Here is a 24577-nt window from a genome sequence, read left to right on the forward strand (position 1 = left end):
TATAACATTTCTTTGAGTTAAAATGTATATTGACCCAAAATAAAGACTTATTTGCAAAGGAGACTCATACCCCATAAAAGTCCAATGTTTAATATGAGTTAAAGAGTAAGTGGAGTAATGCATATCTCTCGTGTTGTTTTATTTACGTAACTCAAAACTTTCTCCTTAGCCACTGGTATACTCAGTCCAAATGAGATTGCTTGGGAATGGCTGACAAGTCCACTGGTAGAAGAAGGTGTAAATAAGAACTGTTAACAGTTAAGGCAGAGCCAATTAATACCTTTCCCCCACTAGCTACTGGATGGGATGTTTGCATGGCACTTGTATGCAGAGGACATAACGATTTCTATTCTCAGTTTTTGAAAGTTATTACATCCAGCTAAAATTTTCTATATCATCACCTTGATAAAGATACTATTGGAAACCTGCTAATTTTCTCATTTATATTTAAATAGTACTTGTCTGTAAAATATCACAATGGCTCACGCCTGTAATCTCAGCACTTTGGGACGCCAAGGTGGGCAGATCATGAGGTCAGGAGTTGGAGACCAGCCTGACCAACATGGTAAAACTTCGTCTCTACTAAAAATGCAAAAATTAGCTGGGCGTGGTGGTGGGCATCTGTAATCTCAGCTACTCAGGAGGCTGAGGCAGGAGAATCAGTTGAACCTGGGAGGCGGAGGTTGCAGTGAGCTGAGATTGCACCACTGCACTCCAGCCTGGGCGACAGAGTGAAACTCTGTTTCAAAAAAAAAAAAAAAAGAAAAAAAGAAATCAAAGAGGAAATTAAATTTGTTTTTATCTTTCTTATTTCCAAACATTTAAAATTTTAAAAGGTGACAATTCACCTTATCTCTCTTCCACTGGAGAATTAAAAGAAGAGTTTTATTGATTTAAGGACATCTAGTTTAGGTTTTCATTAAATATTAACAATTTGCCACATTTGATTTCATGAATCTTTCACTTCTGTCAATATTCTATATATACAAATTAACTTTGTTGAAGTTAATCCCACCTGTATTATTTAGATTCCCTGAAGCAAATTTTTCTAGGGTCTGTATATAATTTATTATTATTGCTACATTTATTTCATATTTTTGTGAGGCACAAGGTTGGAATGTGAGTGGGGGCAGATAAAAACTATTTTTTTTGGCAGAATTCAGTCTTAGACTTCAGGCTCCATTAATAGGCAACTTCCAAACCACATAGTGGTATTACTTGGTTTGACTTTGCTATTGTCTGTAGTAATCTTCAGGAGTTACGTAGAAGGCTGTGCCATGCTTACTGTGATGGGAAGTTGAGCATAGGTGGCTAATGTTCTCTGCTATTTGGCAATGGGAATGAAAGGAGCTTCAATGTGATATGTTACCAGGCATTTTTTCATGGATGACTCAAATTCTAAATGACTCATCTTTAATGCCACACTTTAGATAATAATAAACTGCTGTAGAAACATGATAACCATCCTAAATCGAAGTTATGGTTAGATTATCCATGTGTATTTGGGGGCCTCTTCAGAGTAGATTGTTTTCAGTACTTTTGAGTGCAGATGAGGAGGTGGGGCCCATGAAATCTGTCTAGTAAGCATTCATTGAGAGCTATTCCATGGCAGAAACTTTGCTCAGCATTGGTGATTAGCCATGGGGAAGCACAGTCCTTGCTTTCAATAAATATTTAGTTTGTGTATACACACACACACACACACACACACACGTATATAAAATAAATGCCATGCAGTATAGTATGTACTATAAAATGCAGGGTACAGTGCAAACATCAAAAAGAATGACTTCTTAAAAATTAGCAAATACATATATCAACTGCTTAAAACTTAGAATGCAACATATGAGTAGGCACAAACGTCATCAAATAAGAGCTAATGATCATTGTACCAGGCACAGGACTGAGGCATTTCCATGCATTATCTAATCCCATGAAAACCAGAGGTGATAAAGAGTATAATTATTTCTTATTTATATATGAGGAAACTGAGGCTTATGGAGGTGAAATATCTTGCTCCAGATCAGTGCTACTCAAAGTGGTCCAAAAAATAATTCTGGTTAGTGAACTGTCACTGACTCATCCATAATGGTCACTGACCCACAATGAGTTAGTGTGGGAAACATTTGTGATTGTTGAATTGAATAATAAAAAATATAGATTTGCATTTTGTGTCTTTTTTTAAAAGCTTGTGGCAAAATATATATAAAATGTATCATTTTAACAACTTTTTTAGTGTACAATTCAGTGACATTAAGAACACTTACAATGTTATACAACTATTACCACCATCTAGTTACAAAATATTTTCATTGTCTCAAATAAAAATTATCTACCCAACAACTCCCCATTTTCCCCTTTCCTCAGCCCTTGGCAACTTCTGATCTATTTTCTTTCTCATGAATTTGCCTCTTTTACGTATTTAGTATAAATGAAGTCATATAATATTTGTTATTCTGCATCTGGCTTACTTCACTTAGCATAATGTTTTCAGGGTTCATCCATATTGTTGCATATGTCAGAACTGTATTCTTTTTTGTCTGAATAATACACCACATATAGTGCATTTTGCTTATTCATTTACCTGTTGATGGACATGTGATATTTCTACCTTTTGACTATTGTGAAAATGCCATTAGGAACACTGGCATGCAAGTAACTACTTGAGTCCTTGTTTACAATTTTGTTGGGTATGTATCAAGGAGTGGATTATTGGCTTATATAGTAATTTTATATTCAACAGTTTTAGAAACTGGCAAATTACCTTTCACAGTGGCCACACCATTTTGCTTTCCTACCAGGGGTATACAAAGGTTCCAAGTTCTCCATATCCTCACCAACACTAGTTATTTCTGGTTTTTTTTATAGCCATACTAGTTGGTACAAAGTGATACCTTATTGTGGTTTTGATTTTCATTTCCCTAATGACTAATGATTTTGAGCACCTTTCAATGTGCTCATCGGCCATTTGTGTCAAGTTATTTGCCCTTTTTAACTTTTTATGTATTTTTTTTTTGTATTTGTTGTGTTATAGGGGTCCATAGGTATTTTGAATATTAACCCTTTATCAGATATGTGACATGCAATTATTTTCTCCCCTTGTGTAGACTGTACTTCACTATCTTTATAGTGTCTTTTCAGACAAAAATGTTTAATTTTGATGAAATTTATCTTTTTCATTGCTGTTGCCTGTGATTTTAATATCATTATTTAAAAAATACTGTTAAATCCATGGTCATGAAGATTTGTCCCAGTTTTCTTCTGAGTTTATAATGTGTGCTCTCAAATAAAGATCTCTGATCCATATTGAATTAATATCTGTGCATGGTATAAGGTAAGAGTCCAACTTTACTTTCTTGCATGTGAAAATCCAGTTGTCTCAGCACCATTTGTTGAAAAGACTGCTCTGTAGGATCTTGGCATCGTTGTCATAAATCAATTGGCCATGGATTTGAGGGTTTCTTTCTGGGTCCTCAATTCTATTCCATTGGTTTATAGGTCTATCCCTATGCCAATACCACATTGCATTTTTAAATTATAGCTTTATATTGAGTTTTGAAATCAGAAAATTTGAGACCTCCAACTTTGTTCTATTACAAAATTGCTTTAGCCATTCAGGGTCCCTTGAAATTCTATATAAATTTTAGAATGGTTTTCTTTATTTCCGCAAAAATGCTCTTGGAATTTAGATCGGGACTGCATTAAGTCTGCCAATTATTTGAGTAATATTGTCATCTTCACATTATTAAGCTGTAAGATATTAACCCCTTTTCAGATATATGAACAAAATCATGATATATGATTCTGACTAATGAATCAGGTTTCAGTCTTCCAATTATTTAGACCTTCTTTAATATCTTTCAACAATGGCTTATAGTTTTCAGTATACAAGTCTTGTGACTCCTTTGTTAAATTTATTCCTAAGTATTTTATTTTTATGTTACTGTAAACACAATTGTTTTCTTAATCTCCTTTCAACAGGTTGTATGAAGGAATCCAAATAAGTCAGTTGTGTAATGATTTAATATCTTGAAATTTTATGAGTTCATTTATTGGTTTTGATAGCTTTGTGTATATGTATGTGTATGTGTGTATATTCTTTATAGTTTTTGACATGTAAGATTGACTTCTTTTCCAATCTGGATATTTTTATTTCTCTTTCCTGCATATTGCTCTGACTACAACTTTAAGTATTATGTTAAATAGAATAGTGAAAGTGGGCATCCTTGTCTTGCTCTTGATCTTAGGGGAAAAGCTTTCAGTCTTTCACGGCCGAGTGTGAAAGTTGTGAGTTTTCCTACGGCCACAGCATGTTGAGAAAGTTTCCTTATATTCCTAGCATACTGATTATTTTTATCATGAAGGAGTGTTAGAGTTTGTTAAGTGCTTTTTCTGTATTAATTGAGATGACCATGTAGGTTTTTCCTCTATTCTATTATGTAGTTTATTAAACTGACTGATTTCATATGTTGAATCCTCCTTTGGTTATTGGGGAAAATCCCAATTGGTCATAGTGTATAATGCTTTCAATATTCTGAATTCAGTTTACTGTTACTGTTTTGAGGACTTTTGCATCTATATTCATAAGAAATAGTGGTCTATAGTTTTCTTTTTCTTGTTGGGTCTTTGTATTTGGATAGTGCTATTTTCACAGAAGGAGTTAGGATGTGTTTCCTCCTCTTTTTGAAAAAGTTTGAGGACTGGTGTTAATTCTTCTTTGGTTGGTACAATTCACCAATGAAACCTTCTGATCTTGGGTTTTTCTTCATTAGGAGGTTTTTGGTCACTGATTAAACCTCTTTATTTGTTTTAATTCTATTCATATTTCCTATTTCTTCTAGAGTAGGCTTTGGTGGTTTATGGTTTGTTTTTACCTTAATTTATTTCTTGTTTCCATTGTGATTTCTTTTCTGATCTAATGTTGTTTAAGAGCATGCTTTTTTTAAAAAAAAATCCACATATTTGTGAGTTTTTCAAAAGTTTTTCTTTTGTTATTGATGGTAGTTATATTGCACAGTAGTCAGAAAAAAACTTTGTATCATTTCAATCTTTTTAAATTTATTAAGATGTTTTGTGGACTAACATGATCTATCTTAAAGAATGTTCCATGTGCATTTGAGAAAATTGTATACTCTGCTACTGTTGAGTAAAGTGCTCTCTGAGTATTAGATACAATTGGCGTATTAATATTCTGTCTGGTTATTCTATTCACTGTTGAAAATAGAGTAACGAAGTCTCCAGATATTATTTTAAAACTATGCCTTCAATGTTGTTAATTTTTGTTTCACATGTTTTGGGAGTGTTGTTATTAGATGGATATATAATTTTTATATTTCCTTGATGTAGGGCAACTTTTATCAACATATACTGTCTTTGGCCAGATGCGGTGGCTCACGCCTATAATCCCAGCACTTTGGGAGGCTGAATTGGGCAGATCACAAGGCCAGGAGTTCAAGACCAGCCTGACGAATATGGTGAAACCCTATCACTACTAAATCAGCCAAGCATGGTGGTGTGTACCTGTAGTCCCATCTACTTGGGAGGCTAGGCAGGAAAATTTCTTGAACCCAGGAGGCAGAGGTTCCAGTGAGCAAAGTTCACACCACTGCACTCCAGCCTGGGCGACAGAGCAAAATTCCATCTCATATATATATATATGTCTTTATTTCACTCTTGAAAACTTTTTGACTTGAAATCTATTTTGTATGATAGCAATATAGCCACCCAGCTCTCTTTTGGATGCCATTTGCATGAGATATATTTGTCCATTGTTTTTATTCAACCTTTTTGTGTTTTTATATTTAAAATGACTCTCTTGTAAACAGTATGTAGAAGGATCTTTTTTTGTTCATTCTGCCAATTTCTGTCTTATGAGTAGCAGGGTTTGATCCAGTTACATTGAAAATAATGACTGATAAGAAAAGACTTACTTCTGTCATTTAACTTTGTTTTCTGTAGTCTTTTTTGTTGTTGGTTCTCTTCAATTTCTCCATTACTTACACCATTTTTTGGTATTCTGTTGATTTTTTTATAGTGTGCCATTTTTATTTCTGTATTTTTTAAAGTCATTTTTTTAGTGGTTATCTGGGAAATTACACTTAGCGTCTTAAACTTGTAGCTATCTAGCTTTAATAGTAAACCAATTTATAACCAACTTAGTTTCAATAGTATAGAACATTCTGCTTCTATCCATCTCCTTTCCTCCCCTTTATATTGTTATTGTCACAGATTATGTCGTTATATATTGGGAACTCATTACCATGGATTTATAATTATTATTTTATGCACTTGCTCTTTAAATTATATATGGAAAAAAAGTACAAGCCAAAAGTAGAATAATAGTGGCTCTTATAAAAAGTTACCTTTACCAGTGTTCATTATTTCCTCTTATATCTTGAGTTCATGCTGGTGTTCTCTCATTTCAGACTGAAGAACTCCTGTTAGCATCTCTTATAGGGAAAATCTACTGGCCTCTTTTGCCAGCCTGACAAAGAAGAATGGGCTGTTCAGCAAACCATTTCCTTTTCCTCCCAGCCACTCAGCTAGGCTCCTCTTGCCAGCCTCTTGCAGGTGTTAGATAAAACAGCAGAATGTTAAAGTGGTACATGCCTGGCCAATCAGACCTCCCACATAATTTTTGATCTCTGTTGCATGGAGGCTGAGGAGGATCTTGGTAGCCACATGTGGAAGATAGAAGAATCTCTTGTCGGTCTGAGTCACTGGATAGTTTTATGGGAACTGGACATTTCCTAACTGTCCCCTCCCCATACAATTCTTATTGGATGTTATTTTGTTACCATTTGTTGACACTTAAATTTTTATTGTTATATTTTTGAGATCTGGGAGTTTTCATTATAGCAGGTAGCATTACCTTTACCTATTCAAACAGCCATTCCACTCGTTTATTCAATGGCTCATGCTTTTCCTGATTTCCAGTTTCAAACCTTCAAACATGATAACCTTATGTGACTTCTCCAAACTTCCTAACCGTTATCCGCGCTTTTGCAAAATTCAACTGATTTCCCAGTATGAAATTGTTCTTTTTCAATGGCTATAATTTCAGTCTACCTCTCTTTATCCAATTTTCTTACTCAATAAATATTTATCTATTTGCATTTTACTCCAGGTTCTGTGCAGAGGTTACACAGGGAAGGATAAAAGACATGGTTTCAAGCTAGAAGGTGCTGAGCCCACGACAGTGTTCTAACTAAACTTTCTCTTCTGGGTCATCCAGGCCACTGTATGCATCTTTCCAAATAAAGCTTCCTTATAGACTTTATTTTGTATATTCCTATCACTCATCAGATAAAACCCAAGTCTTCTGGCTTAGAGCCAAGCCCTTTCCCTTATTTATTAATCATACATTTTCTTTCCATCTCCATCACAATACTTTGAAATTCTTCATGACACTCTCCTTCTAGTTCTGACTAGAAAGAGCAGGAGTCACTACACTTATATCAGAAAAAATAGATTTCAAGACAAAAACTATAAGAAGAGATAAAGAAGGTCACTGTATGATGACAAAGGGGTCAATTCAGCAAGGGAATATAACAATTCTAAATATATCTCCAACCAACACAGGAGCACCCAGATATATATATGTATATATATATGTATATGATATTATTAGAGCTAATAGCAGAGATAGGCCCCAGTACCATAATAGCTGGAGACTTCAACACCCTACTTTCAGCATTGGACAGATCTTCCAGACAGAAAATCAACAAAGAAACATCAGAATTAATCTTCACTATAGACTAAAGGGATCTAATAGATATTTGTAGAACATTTCATTCAAGAGCTACAGAATATGCATTCTTTTCCTCAACACATGAATCATTCTCAAGGCTAGACCATATAATAGGTCATATAAAAAGTCTTAAAATTTTTTTTTAAAAATGAATAATATCAAGCATCTTCTCTGACCACAGTAGAATAAAACTGGCAATTAATAACAAGAGGAATTTTTGAACCTATACACATACATGAAAATTAAACAACATGTTCTTGAATGACCAGTGGGTCAATGAAAAAATTAAGAAGGAAATTGAGAACTGCCTTGAAACAAATGATAATGACAACACAACACACCAAAACTTACACGATACAGCAAAAGCAATACTAAGTAGAAAGTTTATAGCTATAAATGCCAACATCAAAAAAGTGGAGACATTTCAATTAAATAATCTAACAATGCATCTTTTGAAAAGTTTCAATAAGTTATTGGGGAACAGGTGGTGTTTGCTTACACTAATGAGTTCTTCGGTGCTGATTTCTGAGATTTTGGTGCACCCATCACCCAAGCAGTGTACACTGTACCCAGTGTGTAGTCTTTTATCCCTCACCCCCCCAACTCTTTCTGCCAAGTCCCCAAAGTTTATTGTGTCATTCTTATGCCTTTGCATCCTCATAGCTTAGCCCTCATGTATCAGTGAGAACACACAATGTTTGGTTTTCTGTTCCTGAGTTACTTCACTTAGAATAATGGTTTCCAGTTCCATCCAGGTCACTGCAAATGCCATTATCATTCCTTTTAATGGCTGAGTAGTATTCCATCATTTTTATATATATATATATATATATATATATATATATGATAAAGAAATTATTATATATATATTTCTATATATTATATATAGTTATATATATTATATATGTTGTTATATAATATATAGTTATATATAATATATATACAGTTATATATGTGTTTTATATATATTGTTATATATGGTATATACAGTTATACATATATTATAGTTTTATATATATTATATATATAGTTATATATATTATATATAGTTATATATAGATAACAATTTCTTTATCCATTCATTGATTGATGGGCCGTTTGGCTGTTTCCTTATTTTTGCAATTGTGAATTGTGCTACTATAAACAAGCATGTCCAGGTATCATTTTGCATAATGCTTTCTTTACCTCTAGGTAGATACCCAGTAGTGGGATTGCTGGATTAAATGGTAGTTCTACTTTTAGTTCTTTAAGGAATCTCCATACTGTTTTCCATAGTGACTGTACTAGTTTACATTACCACCAGCAGAGTAAACATTTTCCCTTTTCAACAAATCCATGCCAATATCTAGTATATGTTGATTTTTTGATTATGGCCATTCTTGCAGCAGTAATGTGTTATCAAATTGCGGTTTTGTTTTGCATTTCCATAATCATTAGTGATGTCAAACATTTTTTCATATGTTTGTTGGCCATTTGTATTTTTTCTTTTGAGAATTCATGTCCTTAGCTCACTTTTTGATGGGATTGGTTTTTTTTGGCCGATTCTAGCAATGCATCTTAAAGAACTAGAAATGTGAGAGTAAACTAAACCCAACATTAGAGAGAAGAAAATAAATGATAAATAATACAGGTCAGAGCAGAAAAAAAAATGAAATTGAAAGGAAGAAAATACAAAAGATCAACGAAACAAAAAGTTGGTTTTTTGAAAATTTAGATAAAATTGACAAATGTTTAGTAAGACTAAGGAAAAAAGATATCAGATACAAATAAATGACATCAAAAATGGAAAAGGAGACATTACAACTGCTTTGGCAGACATTTAAAGGATTATTAGTGGCTCCTATGAGAAGCTATATGCTGATTACTTGAGAAATCTAGAAGAATTGGTCAAATTCCTAGACACATACAACCTTCCAAGATTGAACCAGGAAGAAATCTAAACCCTGAACATAGATCAATCACGAGTAATGAGATTGAAGCCATAATAAAAAGTCTTTCAGTAAAGAAATGTCTAGGACCTGATGGCAGCCCTGCTGAGTTCTACCAAACATTTAAGAAGTAATATCAATCCTATCTAAACTACTTCAAATAACAGAGGAGGAGGGAACAGTTCCAAACACATTCTATAAGGCCCATATTACCCTGATACCAAAACCAGACAAAGCACATCAAAACAAAAACAAACAAGAAAAACTACAGGCCAATATCTCTGATTAATATTGATGCAAAAATCCTCAACTAAATACTAGCAAACTGAATTCAACAATCCATTAATGAGATAATTCATCATGACACAATGGGATTTATTCCTGGGATGCAAGGATGGTTCAACCTATGCAAATCAATCAACACTATACAATTAACAGAATGAAGGATAAAAACCATATGATCATTTCGATTAACATTGAAAAAGCATTGGATAAAATTCAACATTTCTTTATGATAAAAATCCTCGAAAAACTAGGCATAATAGAAACATAACTCAACATAATAAAAGTCATATACAATAGACCCACAGTTAATGACACACTGAATGAGGAAAACTGAACACATTTCCTTTGAGATGTGGAACATGTCATAGATGTCCACTGTCACCACTGTTATTCAACATAGTACCAGAAGTCCTAGCTAGAGCAATCAGGCAAAAGAAAGATATAAAAGCCATCCAAATTGAAAAGAAAGAAGTCAAATTATCCTTGTTTGCTGATGATATGAATTTATATTTGGAAAAAACCCTAGACTCCACAAGAAATTAGAACTAATAAGCAAATTCAATAAAGTTGCAGGATACAAAATCAACATACAAAAATCAGTAGCATTTTTATATGACAATAGTGAATAATGTGAAAAAGAAATTAAAAAGTAATCCTATTTACAATAGCCACATGTACAATTAAATACCTAGGAATTAATTCAATCAAAGAAATGAAATAGCTCTATATTGAAAACTATAATAGCTAATGAAGGAAATTTAAGAGGACACCAAAAAAAAAAAAAAAAGGAAAAATATTTCATGGTCATGGATTGGAAGAATCAATATTGTTAAAATGTCCATAATACCTAAAGCAATCTACAGATTAAATGCAATCCCTATCAAAATGCCAATGAAATTCTTCAAACTGGAGGAATCATGTCACCTGACTTCCAATTATACTATAGAGCAATAGTAACCAAAACAGTATCATGCTGCCATAAAAACAGACACATAGACCAATGGAACAGAATATAAAGCCTAGACACAAACTCACACAGCTACAATGAACTCATTTTTTTAAAAGGTGCCAAGAACACACAATGGAGAAAAAGTAGTTTCTTCAATAAATGGTGCTGGGAAAATTGGATATCAATATACAAAAGAATGAAACTAGACCCCCATCTCTTGCCATATACAAAAATCAAATCAAAACAGCTTAAAAACTTAAACCTAAGACCTCAAATTATGAAACTATTACAAGGTAACATTAGGGAAAATCCCGAGAACATTGTTCTGGGCAAAGATGTTGAGCAATATTCCCCAAGCACAGGCAACCACAAGCAAACATGGACAAATGAGATCACATCAAGTTAAAAACCTTCTGCAGAGTGAAGGATAAAGTCACCAAAAGAAAGAGACAACCCACAGAATGAGAGAAAATGTTTGCCAACTACTCCATTGACAAGGGGTTATTAACCAGAATATAGAAGAAGCTCAAGCAACTCTATAGAAGGAAACCTAATAATTCAAACAAAAAATGTGCAAAAGATTTGAAGAGACATTTCTCAAAAGAAGACATACAAATGGCAAACAGGCAGATAAAAAGGTGCTGAACATCACTGATCATCAGAGAAATGCAAATGTTTTCTGGCTTCCAGAAAATCTGCCAAGAAATAAAGATGCTATAATTAATTGTAATGAATATGTTAACAGGAAATATCACCAAGCTGGCATATCATCCTGTCTTGCCCTAACGTAACATACTCCTGGCATTAGTGAGAAAGCATTCAAGGAAGGCAAATAAGCTTTAATGCCCTTTTAACTGGTTATGCATCAGTTTTAACTTCTTGAACTCTGAGACCTTCTCTAAACTCAGATCACAAGTCTTCTAAGGACTTTCGTTTGGCAGCTACATTCCTGTAGCATACTATTGATGAAATAGACCAAAAAAATAGGATATTCTATCCAGAGGATCTCAGTATTAGAATACTGGCTCTACCTACTAGTTATATAATGGGGTAAGCTATTTAAACTTTCTGAGGTTTAATGACCTCATTTGATCCATGGGGAAAGTAAAAGTTGTCGTAGAGGGTTGTAGGAGGATTACAAGCAGTTAGCATATGTGAAATAAAGGACCCATTAGATCTGTTCAGTAAATACTACTTTCCTTTTTCTATATAAGACTATTTATGCATATTTAACCATAGTACCAAATCAACATTGGTACAACTTAATATTTTTTTTTTTTTGACAATATGGAGTTGAAAGGGACAACAGGGCTCTTCTTCCTGGGTAGCTCAGTGATTCTCTTGTGCTCCCATATAAACAAATGATGACCTAAAAAAATACACTAAAGACAATTATCTCTAACTATATTGGGTTTACTCAGAAGTAGAAATAAGGATTACAACCTGGAATTCAAGAAATGGCAAGTCATCAGTGCATTGAGTGAGGGGGGTGTATGGGGAGGTTTTAGTAGCTAAAAAGAGATTTACTAAGCTGCTTAGAATCAGAATTCATTGGTTTCAGAGGTTCAAAGCCAGACTGATTGTCAGTTCATTGGCAGAGATGCCCTTACTGGGCAGGAGTCTCTTCTGAGAACATCTTATCTAAACACTGCAGTTCTAATGTCTAGTGATAAAACTTATCCAAGCAAAATATGGATGAAGGACATGAAAGAGTTTTTAGAAAGTCCTTGGTTCTCATTTCAGACACATAAGCATGAGCCTCCCCTCTTTCGGTCATTTCCAGACTTATATTTTCTGGATCTGTTGAAAGCAATTCCATCCTGGTATCTGCAACTTTGACATAGACATTAGAAATCAATACAATGCAGGTGTTATGAGCCTTTGTTACCATAGAGGGCAGTAGTGGTTTTCTATTGGGAATAACTGTCATCAAGTTAGTGCTTTAAAAAACACTCATTTAAATCCCTGTTTCCATGGGTCAGGAATGGGCCTAGCTTGACTGGGTCATCTGCTCAGGGTTTCCCAAAGCTGCACTGTCATTCTTGCCTGGAGTGTGGGGTCATCCCCCAAGCTCATGATCATGTTGGTGAACTTAAGTTCTTTGTGGTGATACAATTGAGGCTTTCAGCCTAGACAAAGCCCCTCTCCATAAGTGGTTCACACTATGGCTGTTTGCTTTCTTTCCTGAGACCCCCAGGAGAGTGGATGCTTCACCTTCTCTCAAAGGCTCTTTTCATTATTCCTGTGTTATTTAGGATTTTATTGCTTTTGATGAACTTAAAGCTAATTGATTACTGGTTAAATCATGGTACTGAGACTCCATTATAGTCCATTCCACACTCGAGGCAAGGGAATTCTCAGTGCATGTGTAAGACAGGCACACATCCTGGAATTATGCCCACTACAGGCATGCAGCCAGGGCCAGTGAGACATCTTCAGAAAAAAAGAGGCAATCTTCAAAGTGATCTCAGGCTATGATTCTCAAACCAGATCTGTGCTTTTTGCTGATAGACTACATTTAATCTGAAACAGAAACAGCATTCTCAGCATTATTTGATTGGTGGCTGTAGAGGCTGGAATCACCAGACTGATTGATTTGATATGCAACCCTCAGGAGCAAAATTTTCATTTTGAGTAAAATTTAAAGAGCTGAGCTAGGGGAGGAAAATTTGTACTCCAGATGTACTCTTAGACCTTCACTACATATTATTTGATTTTAAATCCACCACCATCTGAGACTGGTTTTATTTAAGATGAGAAAATAAAATCTCAGAGGGAGTAACTCATCCAAGGCCATGCAGCAAGTTAGTTGATGTGAGAGATAGGGTTTAAACATGTGTCCTCTTTCCTCAGCCCGAGATTTTCCAAGATAGCATCTACTTTTCCTGATAACAGTGGGGTCAGCCACACATAGAATATATTTGTTTTTGCATGCATGCTTCTTACTATAGACATCAATGATTCTTTGAAGTACTCTTCAGCTCTCTATGAACATGTAAAGTGTACAAAAGAAAACTAGGATAGTCAAGCTGGAAGCATTCCCTCTAAAAACCGGCACAAGATAAGGATGCCCTCTCTCACCACTCCTATTCAACATAGTATTGCAAGTTCTGGCCGGGGAAATCAGGCAACAGAAAGAAATAAACAGTATTAATAAAGGAAGAGAGGAAGTCAAACATCTCTGTTTGCAGATGACATGATCTTATATCTAAAAAACCCCCTCATCTCTGTCCAAAAGCTCCTTAAGCTGATAAGCAACTACAGCAAAGTCTCAGGATACAAAATCAATGTGCAAAAATCACAAGAATTCCTATACACCAATAACACACAGAGAGCCAAATCATGAGCAAACTCCCATTCACAATTGCTAAAAAAAGAATAAAATACCTAGGAATACAACTAACAAAGGATATGAAGGACCTCTTCAAGGAGAACTACAAACCACTGCTCAAGGAAGTAAGAGAGGACACAAACAGATGGAAAAACATTCCATGCTCATGGATAGGAAGAATCAATATAATAAAAATGGCCACACTGCCCAGAGTAATTTATACATTCAGTGCTATTCCCATAAAATTACCATTGACATTCTTTACAGAATTAGAAAAAACTACTTTGAGATTTGTAGAGAACCAAAAAGAGCCTGTATAGCCAGGGCGATCCTAAACAAAAAGAACAAAGCTGGAGGCATAACCCTATCCCACTTCAAACTGTACTACAACTCTATAGTAACCGAAACAGCATGGTGCTGGTACAAAAACAGACACATAGACCATCAGAACAGAATATCTCAGATATGAGACTACACATCTACAACCATCTGATCTTCTACAAACCTAATGAAAATAAGCAAAGGGAAAAGGATTCCCTATTTAACGAATGGTACTGGAAAAACTGGCTAGCCATATGCAGAAAATTGAAACTGGATCTCTTCATTACACCTTATACAAAAATGAAATCAAGATGGATTAAAGACTTAAAGGTAAAACCCAAAAGCATAATAAACCTTAGAAGAAAATCTAGGCAATACCATTCAGTACATAAGCATGGGGAAAGATTTCTTGACAAAAACATCAAAAGCAATTGCAAGAAAAAAAATAGACAAATGGGATCTAATTAAACTAAATAGCTTCTACACAGCAAAAGAAACTATCATCAGAGTGAACACACAACCTATAGAATGAGAGAAAATTTTTGCAACCTATCCATCTGACCAAGGTCTAATATCCAGAATCTACAAAGAATTTAAACAAATTCACGAGAGAAAAAAACCGTCAAAAAGTGGGCAAAGGACATAAACAGACACTTCTAGAAAGAAGACATTAATGTGACTAACAAACATGAAAAAAGCTCAACATAACTGATCCTTAGACAAATGCAAATGAAAACCACAATGCAATGCCATCTCATGCCAGTCAGAATGGTGATTATTAAAAAGTAAGGAAATCACAGATGCTGGCAAGGCTGTGGAGAAATAGGAACACTTTTACACAGTTGGTGGGAATGTAAATTAATAAAACCATTGTGGAAGACAGTGGGCAATTCCTCAAGGATCTAGAACCAAAAATACCATTTGACCCAGCAATCTCATAACTGGGTATATACCCAAAAGAATATAAATCATTCCAGTATAAAGATAAATGCACACATATGTTTATTGCAGTACTATTCACAATAGCAAAGACATGGAATCAACCCAAATGCCCATCAAAAATAGACTGGATAAAGAAAACTTGGTATATATACACCATGGAATACTGTGCAGCTGTAAAAAAGAATGTGATCATGTCCTTTGCAGGGACATGGATGAAGTTGGAAGCCATTATTCTCAGCAAACTAACATAGGAACAGAAAACCAAACTCATAAGTGTGAGGTGAACATTGAAAACACATGGACACAGGGAGGGGAACAACACACACTGGGGCCTGTCAGGGGTCCAGGAGAGGGAGAGCATCAGGACAAATAGCTAATGTGTGAGGGGCTTAATATGTAGGTGATGGGCTGGTTAGGTGCAGCAAACCACATGGCACACATTTACCTATGTAACAAACCTGCATGTCCTGCGCATGTATCCTGGAACATACAATAAAATTAAATATATATCTATATAAAATAAAGCTAACATAGTCAAACTGAACTTCAGTATCGAGAGGACACAGGCATAATCATTTCTGATTTTAAAAAAAATCAAGAGAAAGATTATTCTAGAAGTAATCCCTCTTGGTAAGGAGGATAAGATTATATTGCCTTCTTCAGGACAAAGATTTATAGATTTATAGACATTTCTACAAATGTTATTGATGAATATTTATTTGGCCTTTTTAACTTCAAAACTGAGTTTGTCACAGTTAATCCTGTAATTAGGATTTACACAGGATCACTATTTTTAAAATTGCTCCTTTTTAAAATGTCCTCAAGTTCTGCTTTACTTCCAAATTATTATGCAGTGGAAAATGGCTTAGCTGGGGTTTTTCCAAAGTTTTAGGTGTCTAAACTCACAAAACATGTAACGATAAAAAGAATTGTTTAGTAATTAAGGCATGGAATATAATATGAAACTTAGTAAAGAAACAACGGCGTACAAAAAGCCAATAGTTTTTTTGGGGTAAAATTAATCACACAAAGTAAGAGACCATGGATATATGTACCTCCAAATGATGTAGGAAAAATTTTGCCCAGTGACAAAAGGAAGTGAAAAGAATGCATTGCTGTCTTTTTTGAGCTCTAGATGTGTGGATCAAGGGGGTAGGGAGAGGGAGCCCCCCCATCTTTGGAATCAGAAACTATTGGCTTGCTTCTCCAGGAATTTGAGGATTGAATTTATACTGCCTGTGGATCCAGAAACAGACAAGCCAAGAAACTATCATACAAATTTCACTTGGGCTGGTGACATGCCCAGATTTATAAGCAAAACTGCTTTGGGGGGTTGTTAATAGGCAGAATTATGTCCTCACCCCAAATGCATATGTTGAAGTCATGCCCCCAGTACCTCAGAATGAGACTTTGTTTGGAGATCAGGTCTTATAGAGATAGTTGAGTTAAAATGAGGTCATTAGGATGGGCTCAATTCAACACAACTAGTGTCCTTGTAAGAAGAAATTTGGACACAGGCAACACATAGAGAAACGATTGTGTGAAGGCACAGGGAGAAGACAGTCATCTACAAGCCAAGGAGAGAGACTTCAGAAGAAAACATCTCTGCCAATACCTTAATTCAGACTCTGGCCCTCAGATTGTAAGACATAGACGTCTGTGTTTAAACCACCCACTCTGTGGTACTTCATAATCATAGCCCCAGCAGACTAATACAGGGTTTGATTCCACAACACAAACCACAGTGGGTTCTCACAGAAAAATATAGCCTTACTAATTTTCATGTCTTAGTTTATAAAATACACAACAAATGAGGGAATGATCTACCGTGAATGAGAGCATTATAAGAACTTTGAGAAATTAAAAAATTAGAATAGCAATCTGAAGTAGAACATAATATAATCATGTTTAAAATGGTTAAAGATGTAAATGAAGGCATTGGTATCTTAAGATTCACATACTATGAGAAACAAATAGACATAAACTTAGCAATGAAAGAATTTACAGAAATTATAAACATAGTCTTTGAAATTAGAAAACAAATGGATCAATTAAGTAGCAAATTAAAGAAGGTAAAAAATTAAAGCTTAAAGATAAGCATGTGGAAATTATACAGCTTTCAGTATCATGGGGTAATAAAAGAAAACTATAAAAGAGATGTTAAGAGACATGAGTGATAGAATGAGAAGAACCTGTATATATCAGAAGTACCCTAAGGGGAAAATAGAAGGAATGGAGGAGAAGTTACAGTTGAAAAGCAATGACTGAAATGTTCTATATGGTTCTGATTTGTAAAGTGAAATATGAAATGCCTCCTGAGTAGAATACATAAAAAATACAATGACACCCAGCACAGTGTAATGTGATTGCAAAATATCAATGACATAGACAACATCTTAGAGGTAACTAAAGATAAATGATGATACAATCACCAGATTGACGTTAATCTTCTAAACAGCAATAATAGAGATCAGAAGACAACAGAATAATATTGTTACATTCTGAGGAAAAACTGAAGAGAAATGAAAATTTTAATGACATTAACTAAAAGAATTTGTGCAGAATTTTTAGTTTTCTTGTTGAAAATTAGACATTCCAAGAAACCTGTCTCTTTTAATACATCTCCATTTTTTTTTAAAGCTGACTTTGAAATAAACTCTACGTAGCTTACCTTCTGTCACTGAGGATGATAGTCATCTCTAGTACTCATTTGAGGAGGTGTCAGTGTGGTAGAAGAGCAAAGTGGTAACTTCTGTCTTCTCGTCTTCAAGGAGCTCTCCTCTTTTGGACAATTCAGCCTCTCAGATATTGTAAAAGAAAGAATGGAAGGTCATATAGAGACAAACACAAGCTTTGGCATCAGACAGATTTCAGTGTGTCAATCCAGCTTGCCCACTGACTTGCTGACAGGTTTTTTGTGTTCAATAAATACTTGGTGGTGGGAGTTACTTAGCCTCTCCAAGGCTCAGTTACCTGATCTGGAATACGGGAGTGGCAACACCTGGCTCAAGTTGTTGTGGACGAATCATTGAGATGTTCTGTGTAATTTGGTTCCTATTGTGCTCATCACAAGGAAAGCAGAAAATCAAACAGCTGGGACTCTTCAAATCTCTCACAACCCTTCTAGTTCTAATATTCTCAGAATCCATGATTTGATTTCAGTAAGAGTAAACCAATTTTTAGGAAATGTGGAAGTTAAGTGCTTTTTGTATATTTATTTTGTTTTGATTTTTTCAGTTTCGTGGATCTTTATTTGACCAACACATTGCAGTAAATTCATAAACATAAAATGGAGGTTCTCTTTTTTCTTGGAAGTTTTTCTTAATTACAGTGGATGCAAAGGCTGACCTCTTGTGGCAAAGAGTGGCGGCTACAGGCTATAACCTTTTGCTAGGACTTGAGCTTTAAACATTGGTTGCAGACCCTCTCCTGGGTGGAGGTGATGCTAACAGTGAGAGGTTGCTGATAGAAGCGTGGACAGAATGTGTTTCTATTTGTTGACCACATTAGACTATCTCATTCCATAGAGCTGCTGCTGTTCCTCAGTAGTGGCAGCTTCAGCCCAAATGTACTTTTAAAGTAGTGTATGAAGATAGAGCAATATAGACCTCCACCAAGATGGCTAAATAGGAACAGCTCCAGAGCACAGCTCCTAGTGAGAGCGATGCAGAGGGAGAGTGATCGCCGCATTTCCGACCGAGGTATCAGGTGCATCTCAATGGGACTGGTTGGACACTGGGTGTAGCCCAAGCAGTGTGAGCTGAGGCAGGGTGGGGTGGTGCACAGAGACTGTATCTCCATGCTGCCTACTCTAGGTTGCAGTATGTTCTCAACACACATCTTTAATGGTTTAAAATGGTATTTCAATTTTTCCTTCAGTTTGTATGCTTTGTCAGCCGTATGCTTCCTCTGCACATTTCCAAAGTGAAGAAAATGAAAAAATCTCTTTTTCTAATACTGTATTAATAGAGAAATCTAGACTTTTGGATTAATATTCTTTAATAAGAAACTAACTCAACAGGTTGCTCTCTAATTGATTACAATTCCCACTGGAACACTTCCCCAGGTTGGCTGAAGATCCAGGTTTTTTTTCTTATTCGTCCTTCCATCCTCTATTCAGTTTCAGCTGAGAATATACCAAACTAAGATTAAATTGACCATTCAATTTTAGGCAGAAAGGGACTGCACTGATTAGTTCAACTGCCTCCTTTTCAAAGAAACTAAAGCCCACGGACCAATTTACTAAAGTGGGTGTATTCTTCTTACCTGTGCTGCCCTATTATTCAAGATCCTGGACTAGTCATAAAGCAAATGGTATAACTGCTAGCTGATGGGAATTTCTGGAATGGGTTTAGGTGTGGGAAAGACAAAGGTCTAGTGGCAAGGTCGGCTCTGGAGGTAGGTTACTTGGATTCCAATCTACTTAGTTGTGTGTTCTCGGGCAAATTACATAACTTTTCTGTGCCTCAATTTATTTGAAAGATGGTGTGTAATAGTATCTATCTCACAGAGTAATTGTGAGGATTATTGAGCTATTCTACCAAAAGTATTAAAACATGCGGTTAAACTCCCAGCAAACATTATTTTTACCCCAATTACAAACTGCCAAACCCTTAAGTCTTGAGCTCTCAAGGGGAATTGGGAACCCTCCTGTGGCATTTCTCTTCTAAAAGTCTGCTGAACAAGTTGATGTTGTATTTTCAAAGAGCTCAAATGGATTACTTTTATGAAGTTTGGGGCAAATGAATTATACATACATATGACCCTCCCTCAACACCCAGAAGGTATGTGGACACGCAGAATTCAAAAGTCAGAGGGTGACAGTGCTCAAGGGGTGAAGGGATGCTTAGAAACCGCCTTTTTCAGGAGGAAGGCAGGACGTTCAATCACAGCGGCTGGCTACCAAAGAACTAAACTTCAACACAGCAAAGGTGAGTCGGTCTCCCTGCGACCACAGGCGTCCAACCCAGGAACACCTCCCTCTGCCTGGAAGGCCCAGGTGTGGCTGGTGGGGGACTGAAAGGGTCAGACCACGAGATTGTTGTCAACTTCGGGCTTTTACACAGCAGTTTCGAAGACAAAGGGGCTTTTCAGCTAGGTTTGGTTTACCGTCCTCCTCCTCCCAGGCCCAAGTTTGGTCTCCAATGTCCCCAGCAATGCTCGGGACGTCCCCTACTTCGCTCCTTTTTCTTGGGGCCATTGCCCACCCTTAGGTTGCCTATTGTCCCTCCTAGAGAGAGGTGGATGGCAGTGACATTCCAGGGAGGACAAAGGGAGGGATGAGAGGGCAAAGACGCCCTTCTAAAGTCCCACCCCAGAAACGCATCCCACTACGCCTGAGAGGAGCCCTCAGGCTACAGCCTCCGCGCGAGCCTCCTCCCCTCGCCCCGCCCCTCGGCACGGGGGAGGGGCGCGGTGCCTCCGGCGCTCTCTGATTGGCTGCCGAGTCAGGGTTCCACGCCGCGATTGTGCGGTGGGCGGCCGTCGGCGCCTGCGTGCGCAAGGTGGGGAACTGGCGTTGGAAGTTGCTGGAAGTCGGAGGCAGGGGAGCGGTTACTGGCAGCGAGCGCGGGCGGCGGCCGGGCGCAAAGTTGAGAGCGGTCCCTAATCTGAGCCTTTCCGTCGCCCTCCAGCACCGCCAGTACCACCCTGCTGCGGCCCCTCGGCGACGCGGTACATCTGCCACTCGACCAGGTGGGTTCAGGTACCGCGAGGCACCCAGGCGTCGGGCAAGTGCCCTCGCCGCCCTTTGCGGCCGTGGTGCCGCCAGACCGGGGGCCTGGGAGGGGCATGGGGTCTGGGGCCCGCCGCCCCTGGAAGGGAGGGGAAGACAAACCTGTCCCGGAGACCTCTCGCTCCCGCCGGCCTCCTCCCTGCCTCCGCGGCGTGCGCCCCAGAACCCCATCCACATCCCAGGGCCGGCGTTGGTGCCGGCCACAGCCCCAGGGAGGGTTTTCACGTAGACCTGAGGGTGTGCGTGCTGGTCCCTGCCCTCCGCGGCAGCAGGGCTGGGATTCGACGGTTGGATCCCTTCGGGTGCACACGCTGGGATGTAGACGGGGCGGAAGGCTGTGCGCCGGAGAGGCCGGCGTGGTGGTGCCTGCCCAGCGTGTGGCTCTGAACGACCCCCGGAAAGGCTGATGCATGGGTCTAGGTGTGAACGGTGCATTAGAGATGGCGTCGATGCGTGCGAGGGGCACAGAGAAGCTTAAGTGCTACTGCACTTTGGGGACAGTTTGCATTGGGGTGTCGTTTAAGGGAGACAGAGGCAACAGTTTCGGGGAAAGCAGAGGTAATGAAGAAAAGTGAGAGGGAGTTATCCCCAGGATTCTAGCTGAGAAAGTTGCAGCCTTGTAGATAGAAGCAGCCACCCTTACCTCCTGGCCCAACCCTCAAAAAAACACTTCGCAGTGTCCAGGGAAGGGTGGCATTTAAATGAGGCCGATTGAGTTTGATGGTTAAAGGGCCTAAGGATTACTGAGAAATCAACAATATTGTGACGGGAAAAGCAGCGCCATTTTTATTCAGCAAAGAAAGCTTGGAAGTATTTTGTTGGGAGAATTCAGCATAAGATTTAAGGAAGTTGTTGATGCCAGGTGTGGGAGATAGAGTTAGGTGATTGCTCTAGCCCAAGCTAAAGGTAGTTGACTTTGGAAATTTCGCTTACAATTGTTTGTAGCGTACTTAAGCTAGAAGTAAGTGTTTGCACTTTACAAGGGATACTGGTTCACTGTCCTTAGCTGGAATGTGCGCATGTTGTTTAGTCTTAGGGGATTTCATTTATAATATAGATTCTCTCTTATCCAGACTGCTTTTCCTAGCAGCAAGCTGTAAACCTGTCGGCCGCCTTGCGCTTTACTCTTTTAAATAAACTTATGTGGAACGAGTGTCAAATAAAAAATAATTAAATAGAAAAAAATAAATAATTCTGCCTTCTGTTGAAATCTGTTATTGCGGTCATCCCCACCTACCTTTAACAGCAGTTATAATGTGTATCCTGCGAATAAAGTATTGGTAGTGAAATTAATCGTGTATTTGAAGAAAATACTATTCTCTGTTTATTAATAAATTGATCAGAATTTAGTGTTTTTCATCTTCTCAGCCCTGTGGAAGATCATTGCTGTTTTCCACCCTGACATGCAGTGTAACATGTCACACTCCTGATTTAAACAGGCTACTGCCAGGGTATCAGCAAATGCAGGGTAGGTGTCTGTAAAAAAAAAAATATTGCTGATGAGGAACAAGGGAGATAGCCATGTACATTTACATTTCTTTTAGGGAGACCGGCATGTGTTCACATTCTCTCTCTCTCTTCCCCCTTTCTTTCCTTTTCCCCCCGTGTCTGCCATAGGCTTACCCCTCCCTCCTATGCCGAAAATATTTTCTTTGTTATGCTAATAATACCTTTTAATTTATATAATGCTTATAACTTTTTAAAAGTGATTTCATAGTAATGAACTCATTTAAACATCTCAGCAACCAGAGAAAGTTATTTTCAGTACTGAAATAATCAGGAGAATCATGGGAAGGAGACAGGACTTAAAACTTTTTGACATGTCTTTGTTTAGCTGAAGGTCTTGAGTTTGTAGTTTGGGACTACTATAAATTTGTACAGCCACATATAGCCCTAATTTGTGTAGTACAGTTATGTACTGCAGTGAGGTCATCAGAGCTCATATATGATTTTGGTCCCACGAATTATAAGGGAGCTGAAAAATTCCCATTGCCTAGGGAAGCTGTAGTATTCATAATTTCTTAGTTACTCATGTTTTTGTGGTGATGATGGTGTAAACAAACTGTGCAGCCAGTCCTGTAAAAGTATAGCATATGCAATTATGTACAGTACATAATATTTGATAACGTTAAATACATTATTGGTTTGTGTATTTTCTACCCGTTTTATCATTGTTTTAGTATATACTTCTGTTGATTAAAAAGAAAAGTTAACTATAGAACAGCCTGAGGCGGGTCTTCCAGGAAATATTCCAGAAGATGGCACTGTCATAATAGCAGGTGACAGCTACATGCGTGTTATTGCCCCTGAAAACCTTTCAGTGGGACGAGATTGGAGGTGGAAGACAGTGATGTGAATGATCTGGACCCTGTGTAGGCCTAGGCTAGTGGGTGTTTGTGTCTTAGTTTTTAACAAAAAGTTTTAAAATTAAAAATAGAACAAAGCTTATAGAATTAGGATATAAGGAAAGAATATTTTGTACAGATGTACAATGTATGTTTTAAGCTAAGTGCAATTATAGAAGAGTTTAAAAGCTTGTAAAATAAAAAAAGTTATAGTAAGCCAAGGTTAACTGAAGAAAGAAGAACTTTTCAGTGTAGCCTAAGTGTAAAGTCTTTATAAAGTCAGTAGTGGTGTACAGCAATGTCTTAGACCTTAACATTCGTTCACCACCCACTTACCCACAACAACTTTTAGTCCTGCAGTCTCCATTCATGGTGAGTGCCCTATATAGGTATACCATTTTTTATCTTTTATGCTGTATTTTTACAGTACCTTTTCTATGCTTAGATACACACACACTATAGATTACAGTAAGCTGCTATATAGGTCTGTAACCCAGGAGTAACAGACTGTACCATCTAGGTGCACGTGTAGTAGGCTAGACTGTCTAGGTTTGTGTAAGTCCACTGCGATGTCCACAGTGAATTGCCTAATGATGCATTTTTAAGAATGTACCCCCATTATTAAGCAACACGAGTATATTTACAGTTGTTTTCTATTTGAGCAAGTCTTGAGAATATTTGATTAATACCACACAAGCCTTAACTTTTCATACTGATAATTGTTTCTTTGAAGCACCTAAGAATTGACTTGCTTGTTGATGAAGTTCTTGAAATAACTAAAAACTAATATTGTAAAATTGGATGAATAAAATCATTTAGCTATCATTTTAAAATTGAGCATTTTAGAGAACATGGGACATTTTTATTATGTAAATAGTCCAGGTTGAGAAAAAGCTTAGGAATTTGTTGTAATAAAATAGTGTGAGTTGGCAAGAAAAAGGCAAATCAGGAAATGAAAAGTGCAAAAATACAACTTATAAGAATGTTAATTT

Source organism: Aotus nancymaae, unplaced genomic scaffold (genome assembly GCF_030222135.1).
Source record: "Aotus nancymaae isolate 86718 unplaced genomic scaffold, 86718_ANA_hifiasm-v0.15.2.pri h1tg000036l, whole genome shotgun sequence".
Taxonomy (NCBI): domain Eukaryota; kingdom Metazoa; phylum Chordata; class Mammalia; order Primates; family Aotidae; genus Aotus; species Aotus nancymaae.